Source organism: Castor canadensis, chromosome 1, assembly GCF_047511655.1.
Source record: "Castor canadensis chromosome 1, mCasCan1.hap1v2, whole genome shotgun sequence".
NCBI lineage: Eukaryota > Metazoa > Chordata > Mammalia > Rodentia > Castoridae > Castor > Castor canadensis.
Window position 1 is genome coordinate 11,682,337 of NC_133386.1, and position 11,187 is coordinate 11,693,523.

The 11,187-nt window shown below is 39.2% G+C and overlaps 1 long non-coding RNA gene across 1 annotated transcript; it reads right to left on the bottom strand.

The window, feature by feature from the left end:
• Window positions 1–1,906: 1,906 nt before the first annotated feature.
• Window positions 1,907–9,054, bottom strand: LOC141420665 (uncharacterized). The gene is made up of 3 exons (XR_012445182.1): window positions 8,884–9,054; window positions 7,058–7,195; window positions 1,907–2,282 (listed from the first exon to the last, which is right to left on the bottom strand). It is a non-coding gene; the product is annotated as an uncharacterized lncRNA (long non-coding RNA).
• Window positions 9,055–11,187: the final 2,133 nt, after the last annotated feature.

Consider the following 11,187-nt stretch of genomic DNA (forward strand, 5'->3'; position numbering starts at 1 on the left):
TTTTGGATACATACAAAGAACAAGGCAAGCTCAACTCAAATGAGGAAATAAATAGATGCCAAACAAAGATGATATAAATGGTGGACAACGGTATTATTATAAAAAACATTCTGATAGACAATTAAAATCACTTGGAAAACAAAAGAAAAATAGTCTCAGCAAAGAAATAGAAGACACATAAAGAACCAAATGCAAGTTGTAGAACATAAAATTATGCTAACTGAAGGAATGAACTCACTGGATAGACTTGTGGTAGGTAGACTAACACCCCCCAAAAGATGACCACATCCTGATCTGTAGAACCCGTGATATGTGAGGTCCTATAGCAAAGAGCAATTAAGGTTCCAGATGAAATTATGGGGTTTTTCGACCACCAGTGGATGGGGTTTCCCAAGTTCATTCTGCTAATATTCCATGCTTTCACCCCAAAAATTAAAAGTGAAATTTTAGACACCTGGTTTTCTGGAATCAAGAAGAGTATACCCAATTTATCACTGCACCTGTGACAAGAAAGCTTACATTACCTCTCAGTGATGGACATTTTGAAACTTCCAGAAGCCTATAGTGAAAAAGACCCAGGCTGTCTTAGCCTCTTCCATCCTCACCCACCCAAATACCACACACACACACACACACACACACACACACACACAAACACACATCTATCATTTGGGGATACAGGTTTTTAGTCCTATAGTGAAAAAGACCCAGGCTGTCTTAGCCTCTTCCATCCTCACCCACCCAAATACCACACACACACACACACACACACACACACACAAACACACACATCTATCATTTGGGGATACAGGTTTTTAGGACGATGCTCCATCCACTAAGATGTCCTTTTCTGTTGTTAGATATCTTTGGCAACAGTACTGAGTTCTGGAACTTTTATTCCACTTGTTCATACTTATTTCCTTCATACTTTAAAGTAAAGGTCAGAGTTGGTAGAAACAGTACAGAAAAAAAACATACGAAAAAGCTGGCACAAACCTCTCAAACCGCAGCCTCCTGGAGTTGAGAAAGCAGGCCCAGCAAAGAGACAAAAGCAGCTGCAGGCCAAGTGTAATGGTCAAAGAAGAGCTGTGGCCAGCACACAGTGGACATTAAGACTTCAGAGAAAACAGGCACTTGCCAATACAATTGAGACACCAGGGGCAGTACACTGCATTGAGAATGGCATGCGTCATCATCAGGAAGGGCAACATAGGAACTGAGGCACTACCACAGGACCAGAGGGCTGCAACAGAGGTCCCTGGACTCACATGAGGATGGCAGGGGAACAAGAAGAAAAGCAGAGGTCAGTTCTTAGGAACAGAGCACACAGGAGTTCAGGACATCGTGGGGCTCTGGGTCTGCAAAGTGACTTATTAAATTCCATGGGATGAATTAAAGATTGTGCATCTGTTGTCTCAATCCCTCCAGGAGCCAGGACAATGCTAAGCCTTCCAGTGAATGGGAAAATGGGGACAGTCACAGGGTCACAGGGGGGTGGGAAAGGGTGGCGGTGGCTTCTCTTCTGCCTATACTTATGTTTTCTATTACCTCTCCCACCTGTCCCCAGCCCTGACATTAATTATTTATACTCACATCTGCAGCACATTTGATTTTCAGATTCACTGCCAGTACCAAGAAAGAATCGCAAAATAAAGCTCCGTTACTGTGTTTTTTAAATGGCGCATCTTTGTTTTAAAATTGCTTAAGTTCTACCCACCCAGCATGATTAATGTGGTGCATGCAATCGAGCAGCAGAATGAGTGGAGAATCACAGTCAGTGCCAGTTCACCTAGAGGCATTTATCTTTGCTTTTTTTTTCCCCCTCGTGCCTGCACTGAGCCTGGGGGGTAAGCTGACACTTTATTTTTTTTTTAATAAATTAAGCTTTATTTTCTTTTTTGCATGTGCGTTAAGAGCCTTGAAGGGAATGAACAATGTCTGCAGACTCCAATACCAGCTGCCATGGCAGGAAAGAAAGAGGTGACAATTTCCCACAGATTCAGAATGATTGTCTTAATGGGGCTGTGGCGGAGGTAACAAGCTCAAAGATATTGTACTGCCAGGAAAGAGCAGGCTCTCTCCCCGCCAGCCCCACACTACACGATGTAACACTTAGCTTCTGGCTTAACGTGTTGTCTCTTCCTTGCCTTGATTTATCCCGCTTTTGCCAATCACTGAGGTATGTTACAGGAGATGCATTTAGAGCCGTTGCTATAGTTCATTGACGAGCAAGGCGGTTATCCCCACCAGAGGACAATCTCATGTGTGTCAGGGTAAGTGACCTAGAACAAAAAGAAAGGAATTTTTTAAAAAGAGGGAGAGAGAGCAGGCATATAGATGCTGTGCTGGGATGAAATTGTATTTACCTGGATTGAAAACTCTTTTATTATGAACATAATTTAGATCCAAATGGAAAAGAGAACTAGTGGGCCCCCTGCCTAGTAGGGAGTGTTGCTGAGCACACAGCCGCTACAATAATGTAAGTGTTTATGTAATGACTGTGTTATTGTGTTTATATACGAAAGCATTATGCTCCATCAAAGGAAATGAAAAATATCTTCGTGAGTTTGCTCAGTCAGCTTCTTTAGTAGAAAATGCTTGGAGGTGTGGGATAGTAACGTGTAACCGAAACTCAGGGCATAGAAGAACTGCGTGGGCTTGTCTGCCATGGAAGTCATCTGCAGCAATAAGATGCCGATCAGCCCTGGCATCCTCAGAAGAGTTCATGTCAGGGCCTTTACTGTGATTTTAGTGTAAGTATCCCTCAAGCACAAATTATGCCCACGGTAGCGCGTAGGTTATCAGCCAACAGTGCGGTCCACAAAGAGCTTGCAGTCCAACCAGGCAGGCAAAATAAATACACACAGAGAGACTGCCAAAAAATATGATGGGGAAATTTCAATGAAGTGATCCAAGTTCTATGCACAATATTCTAGGAACATAGCCACTCTCTTTCAAGAAGGTGTTTGTAGTTATACACATATGTTGATCAGTGAACAGTTTTCTTTACATATATGATTCCTATTTTTACATTTTCCCTGAACATGGTCAATTAAGAGTTTCTGTTTCCTTGTTTCTAAGATTTTCTCCTTGCCAAAGCTGCACTATGAACTAAGCACCTTGCAACAAAGAGTGGAAACATTTGTCTTCACACCCCACCCATGGTGCTACCAGTGAGCCCACAGGTATTTTCATTGTGAGTTTGAGTTGTCATGGACTCCTGACTACACTGCACAAACTAGTGCCGGAAACTAACTGTGGTTCAAAGGAAACAAAAAAAACTGATCATTTCTGAGCTTCTATTATGAGCCCAACTATGCTAAATGTTTTACTTAGTGTTTCATTTGATTCATCAAAGTTCCACAAAAGCAGGGACTTTGTCTTGAAGTCAACATGCTATTCCTCCAGCATAGAGGGGGCTTAGCAAGAAGAACATGTGCAGGGAAATAGTTGTTGGATTAATTAATGTATCCTTATAGCAAGCCCGTGAGGCATGAATTTTTACCTTGTCTTCTTGACCACAAAACTAACACTTAAAGATTGACTCGCTTGCACAGTCATGTGATGAATCTATAAGACTGCCCATAGCCAAGACTAATTAAATGTGATTTCAAGAACTAGCTTCATTCCTTATGAAAACTACTTCTAAAGGCAAAGGACCAAGCATGTCCTCAAAGTATTCACAATCATATAGAGAAACAACACCTCCTGTGTAAAAGCCAAGACCAAGTGGTCCAAGAGACTATAAGATGAAGAGCAAAAGGGACCTGCATCATCCATGGATGACCTTCCAGACCCTTCATCGCACTTTCTAAGCCTTTTATTCATGGAGTGTCACTAGGGGAAAGGAAAGTGACTGTTGACATATTTGAGCTTATGCAATCATGTTTTTGCAGGCCAAAATAGCCTAAGAATGAAAATGCAAACAAAGAAAAACATACAATTTATAATGCCATATGTCTCTTCTCATCAATTCCTATTAGTGGCTCTAGGGATACCAGAATTATTCTGTCATTTTCCTCTTCTCTTGAACCAGCTCGCCTTGTGAGATGTGGCACAGGTGAAAGGTCAACCACAACTCTGATGTGGGTAAAGACACTGCAAATAGGTGTCAGGAGAAGGGAGTGGTTGAGAAAGCAGAACCTGGACCCAGATTCTACAGCTCCAACGGCAGTCAAATGTGCCTGGTAACCCCGGTTGTGAGGTACTGACAGAACGCAGCAGTGGAAAGACCAGACTGTCACCACCTCAACCCGGTCATCAATTCCAGAGTCGTTAATGAGCAGACAACAAAAACTTAGGTACCTCCCCTCACATGATGCAAGGAACGTGTTCTTGCCAAAATTTCTAACCTGATCTAATTGGGTTCTCAGTACAGAGGACAGAGGTATGGCCTAAATGACACCACAAGGGAACCACCAAAGGAACACAGAAGGAGAGACATTATGAAGGACAACAGTTTTGTCTCTTCAAAAGGCAGTATTACGATTCTTTTTATAAAAGCAATACTGGTACTTTAAAAAAAAAAAAGAGGAGAGTTTTTCCATATTAAAAGGTATTTAAGAGAAGTAATAAAAAAAGTGACATTTAATTTGACTCTGGTTTAAGCAAATAAGCTAAAGATGCATTTATTGGGGAGAATTAAGGGATTTTGATTATAGCTAAGATTAGATGATATTGGAGAATCATTCACTTTGTCAAGAATGATGATAGTGGTATGATTAAGTAATAAATATCCCTCTTTTTAAGAAGGTGATGTGTATTGAAATATTTAGGAGTAAAACATTATTGTATCTAAACTTCGCTTAAAATACTTCTACCACAAAGAAAAAAGATACAAACATAGTAGAGAGTTATTAGTTATTAGTTATTAGATGTTATTAGTTATTAGTTATTAGATGTTGGTCACATGTCCAGGGGTGATTCTTACTCAAACAACTTTTCAACCATAATAAGAAAATTTAAAAGGATGATCTAATGCTTGTGAACTATTTATCAGAGCTCCTGGCACACAGTAAATGCTTATTAATATTGGCTTTTAACATTATTGTTGTTTTATTATTTCAAGCTGTCATCACTGGCAGTGATGCCTGCTGGCACCACCAAGAAGGCTGCTGCCACCCACAGTCCAGAGCTGAGATGTAATACCGAGCATCCGTCTCCAGTTCCTGCCTATGCTGTGAAAGCCAGTGTTTCTAAGGCTTACACCCTAATACCACAGCTGTTTTCTCTTTTAGTGTTTTGACACTATGAATGCAGCACCTTTAATGGAACTGGACCAAAGTGACAGGTCCCATGCTCAATGCAGACACACAGCTGCTCAGGTACTGACCAGCACAGTGAGCTGTACTGTGGAGGTAGAGTCAGGAGGCTCCTGACCTTGACTTCATTTGCCACCAGGAAGGAATGGGGTAGGCAGCTCTCTAAACTCTTCACCTCCTTTCTCACTCTATCCTGAGAAGGAGCCTTGCTTGACCTTCTTAGTAAACTTGAGCAAGTACCAGGCCTTGGCAGCTCAGCTCCAGCCCACATGGGACAGAGCTCTGGGTGGTTTCTACCCACCAAGGATCCAGAGCAGAGGCTCTGTCCCTGTATGGGGAGCCCGGGGTGCTGTCTGTAATTGCTTGATCAATTTGTCCTATTCTGAGACTCAAAGTGGAATCCCACATTGCCACTTCTAAACTCTGCCCTGCAGTATCATAAAACTACCATGTTTTCCTCCATCACCTTTATTCCATTTTCATTTGGTTTAGAACTGAGAAGGAGGGGAAGAGGCAGTGTGTGTCCATTTCCTCAAGCCCTCAACATTCTGGAGTGAATGACTCAAACTTTTCTATTGAGGTAAGGTCTTTTGCAGGTCCTTCATGTAGACAGACACACATTCTGCCCTGTGAGTCACGCAGAATTGAATGCCCCGACATGCCTGCATTTTAGAAATACACACTTGATTTGGGACTTCTGCCCCATGCTTTTTAAAAACTCCATAAACTGCATATCACTAAATATCAGATTTCTGGAAATGGGTTTTTTGGGTTTTTTTTTTTACTTTTTTTCAATTGTTTATTAAACATTGGCCCCTCCATTTTGTTTTTAACATTTCATTTTTTGTAATATTTATTGAATTATCCTGTATTCTATTTTTTTTATTCATACAATGCTTGGGTCATTTCTCCCCCCTTCCCTCACCCCCTCCCTTACCACCCACCCCACCTTCTCCCTCTCCCCCCCACCCTCTCGATATCCAGCAGAAACTATTTTGCCCTTATTTCTAATTTTGTTGAAGAGAGAGTATAAGCAATAATAGGAAGGACCAAGGGTTTTTGCTGGTTGAGATAAAGATAGCTATACAGGGCATTGACTCACATTGATTTCCTGTGCGTGGGTGTTACCTTCTAGGTTAATTCTTTTTGATCTAACCTTTTCTCTAGTGGAACTGGGTTTTATATGAGTCTTACAGTTAAGAAATTTTCAAGTTGGAGAACATACTGAGTTAAGCTCTGGAAGCCTCCCACGTATGGGATCAGCCTAGGCTACAGGCAGCAAATGCCAAAATGAGGGACCAAAGTCCAGATATACTTGATCTTAGGATCTAGAAGAAAGAGGTTTTTGTCTTAGGCAGTCATTGCTTTTTTCTTGCTATTTAAAATTTTTATTAGCAAAAATTAATTGTACAAAGGGGTTTCATTGTGATATTTACAATATAATATACTTTGATCAAATTCACCCCATCTATATTATTCTTTCTTAACAACCCTCCCTTCATCTCCATTTTTTACTAGTTTTTGATAGATTTTATTGTGCCATTTTCATACACACATATATGTATATACATATATAAAATATGTACTTCTATCATATTTAGCCCACCCTTGTCACCCTCAAGATTAAAAAGTCAAAATCAGTTTAAACTTTGGACCTGAAACAGCATATGCTGAATTTCATGAAACAACCATTAGAAATAGTGTTCAGGTTCAGACTGAAACTACTATATACAAAATTGGGTAATTTCCAAAGTCCAGTATTTTTCTCATTTTGACAAGAGTCTGCCTTTCTGTACCTCTGATTCTTCATATGCAGAGTCAAGGCTGGAATTTTCAAAGGTCTTTGAGGTCTTGACAGATATAGTCATTTCTTCATCATATGGATTCAACATTTAAGCAATTGAAATGTAAGACTTGTCTTAGTCCATTTTGTCCTGCCATAGGAAAAATAAACAAAAAACTCATAATACAGACTGGGTAATTTATAATGGACAGAAATGTATAGGCTCACAGTTCTGGAGGCTGAGACAACCAACTGGCACCCGGCAAGTAATAGCTACTATTAGGACCTTCTGCTGCCTCAGCCCATGGCAGAAGCTAGAAGGCAGAGGGCAAGAGACCAAGAGGGAGACAGACTCCTTTTGTAATGCTAGGATCTCACTGGTGAAAGCAGGGCCTTCATGACCTAATCCCATTTCAAAGCTTCTACCTCTTAATAACTGTTAAAACAGCAATTAAATTTCAAAGAGTTTTGGAGGAGCAAACATTCAAACCAAAGGAATACTTTACCTCACATGAAAGTGTAATAGTCTAGAAATGACATCTCTATGTGCCAAGTATCCAAACATTTGGGTATATCATTGTTTTTAACATACATCCACTACAGAGTCTTAGAATGTTGCAGATAGAGTCTTAAAGACCACTGATGGAAAATTGTTTCTACACTAAAGAAACTTAGAGCCAGATGGTTTAATGCACTTGACTGAAGTCATATAACCAGAATAAAAACTCAAATCTAAAATTTCTTTCAATACTTCTCTCTCTCTCTCTCTCTCTCCCCTCGGGGCCTTTCTTGTTAGGCAGGCACTGTGCCACTTGAGCCAGGTACCAGCCCTTTTTTAGTTTAGTCATTCTGTTTTTGCCCTGGGTCAGCCTTGGACCTCGGTGCTCCCACATATGCCTCTCTGTAGCTAGGACCACAGCTACATGCCTCCATGCCTGGGTTGTTTGTTGAGATGGGTGTCCACTAGCTTTTTTCCAGAGTTGGCCTTGAACTCCCATCCTCCTGATCCCTGCCTCCCAAGTGGCTAGAATTGTAGGCATAAGCTACTATATCTAACCTCAATCTATTTTCATCACATCACAGAAAAACACGTAAATAGTGAGAACAAAAATTGATCTTCATTTGGAATCCAACTTCTAAGAGTTGTCGTCTTGCCCCAGAAAAAACTACAACAAAACAAGGGATGCTTACTGAAGAGAAAAGGCTGAGTTCTCTAAATAAATTAGCTCACACAAGTAGGCTGTGTCGGCCATGTTCCAGGGGCTGAACTACCTGTCATAACACCTCTGATCACCTTCATCAAACAGGTGACTGAATGTCAGGGAGGATAAATGATTACAATTATAGGGACTCAGTTTGAATCCAGCCTGGGCAAAATTCTAGTTATAATACAAGTGACTTCAGTCCAGTCCCTGAAGTAGCATAAATTCTATGAAGAATTTTAAAAATAAACAGATTCCAGAGTCTGAATATGTAGACAAGATGATATAAGGAAGAAAGTTGTAGATTCATCAAGAACCAGAATATGTTTGAGGATAAATAGAGCCTATGAAGAAAAAGTAGGCTGCCATCTGAGGTAAAATAGCACCAAGCTGTTAAAGATATTTTTTGAGTTTTAGAAAGTTAAACTTAAGAAATAGGGAGGAAAATGAACGAAAACAATATTTGCACTCTTTAAGATTCAAATAAAGCAGTTAAGAAGGAGATTGAGGGTATATCTGAAAGCAATAAGGATGATAATAAAATAAGGATGCCTTAATCTAAGACCTAATGGATAGGAAACCAATGGAAGACCAATGCATTATGCAAAACTGCTTCAAATAAACATTAAAGACTTACCAGACCAAATGGCCATATGGAAACACTTGGCAACAAATGAGGGCTGTGATATAATTAGTGTGTGTGGAATCAGTTAGTCTCTTGCTGCCAAACAAAAGGCAGGTAGAGGTAGAATTGGTGTAGGCATACCGGTGGAGATGTTGCTTTCTATTTTAGGACATCTGAAACAAAAACAAGTAGCAAAAATTTGTGGAAAAAGGAAATACGATAGAATTACTGTAAGTAGAAATGTCATACTTAAAAATCTAGATAGAGGGTCAGCAAACTATAACTTACGAGCCAATACTACCTATTTTAGTAGAATCATTAAGCGGAGAACAGTTTTCAAACTTTTTAATGGTTAAAAAAATTTAAGTATAACACTGCATGATACATCAAAACACATAGGAAATTCAAATTTCAGTGTCCATTAGCAAAGTTTTATTGGCATAAAGCAGTGTTCATTCGCATGGTGCATGACACTGTCTCTATATCAGCAGAGTTGAGCTGTTGTAATAGAGACCCTATGGCCAGGAAAGCCTGAGATTTTATGATGTGGCCTTTTATAGGAAAAGTTTGTCCATTCCTGATCTAGATAATAAGACTGGCCTGAAATGCTAGAGATTACTACAATTGTGAAACCATATCAAGTTGTTCCAATGAGGAGCTTTAGTTACAGACCCATTCATATGAGGACCATCTCATAGGATAGTTTTGATTAAGATAACTTACAAGGAAAGGTGTATCCATGACTCCAAGAAATGGGCATAAACTGGACAGGAAGTGCTTGTTGGGGCCTTCAATGTAGGAGTGATCCCTGACTGACTGAGTCCACCAAAATAATCAACAATATGGGGCCTACTTTGGGGAAAGGAAGTAAAATGACATCAGTAAGAGCAATAAGAAAATTGAAATAACAACCCAAAGAAAATTCAAGAATAATCATAAAATATATTTTGGAGGCTCTGGGAAAAATATAAGTCATGATGCAAAAGATAAGAAACTTCTGCAGCAAAAATAATTACAAAACTCTATCAGTGACATTTAAAAAGATAAAATATTATTTTTAAAGGTGTGAAAAAATAGAAGAACTGGAACAGATGCAAATAAAAAAATTTAAAGCTATAAAAGAATTGGTGGACATTTCTAAGGAACCAATCCCAGTAATAAAATCTTTGTCAGAAACATGGAAGACAGAAAGACAGGAAGGGAATCAATGAGACCAATTGATTGATGACCATGATATAAAAAGTCCTCACAGGACTAAAAAGGAGATAGCACAATGAATCTTTTTATAAAGGAAGGTGTTAGTGACATTCCCACTCCTAAATTAACTTTGGAAGCAGATCAGTCACAGGTACAAAATCAAATAGCAATAAATAAACTAGATGTTCTGAGCTGAATCAGTAATATGTTCTGTCACAATTTTCTTTCCAAAAATTGAGTAATCACTGGAAATAAATGAGCTCCACCCAAGAGTTTAGAAGAAACTCAGGAGTGAAATTTTGGATCCATTGAAACATGTGAAGATGGGTCAATTTAATGAAAGGCTGGCAAGATGCTAATGGAACAGAAAGTCAAGTGGGGTCCAAGGCTATTAAGCTCTGTGGATCTATGAGGGAGATTATCACAGTAAGGAAGGCAAGATAGTTTTTGAAAAGGACATTACACACCCCTAATATTTTTTCCAATTTTTTATTAACACAAATTGATTGCTCCCTACTATTTTTAAAGAGGCATGTGAAAAACAAAATCTAGACAGCATCTTTTATTTAAATACTCACTAAGACTTTGATATGATTCCATGAGGAATTGTGCATATTATATCATATTTTTCATCACAAAAGCAATGTATGTTCTTTATAGAATACATGGAACACACACAGAGGAGTCAAAGGACGAAAATGAATATCATCCACAATCCAGCTAACCAGAGATATAACTGATAATATTTTCCCATACGTGGAAAATGTATGAGGACCAAACATGGAATTCAACTAACTGTCTTACTTCAGAAGAGAACTGACACTGGTTCCAAAGGAGGAAGGAAAGGCAAGGAGAAATATTTTTTAAATTGTTCCAACTCACAAATAGATGCCAAGGTGTTACAAGAGATTGTTTACAATAAAATCCTCAGATTTGCACATGACACTAAATTCTTTTTAATAATGAAATATTGTGCCATTTATTCCGAGGAAACTGTGAAAATTTCATGAGACTGCATATGGGAGCAGAAAACTGGCAGATGAAATTCCTTACAGGCAAGTACAAGATAATACGTGCAGAGGAGTGGTGTATAATACCAATTATCCTGGAAGATGATGA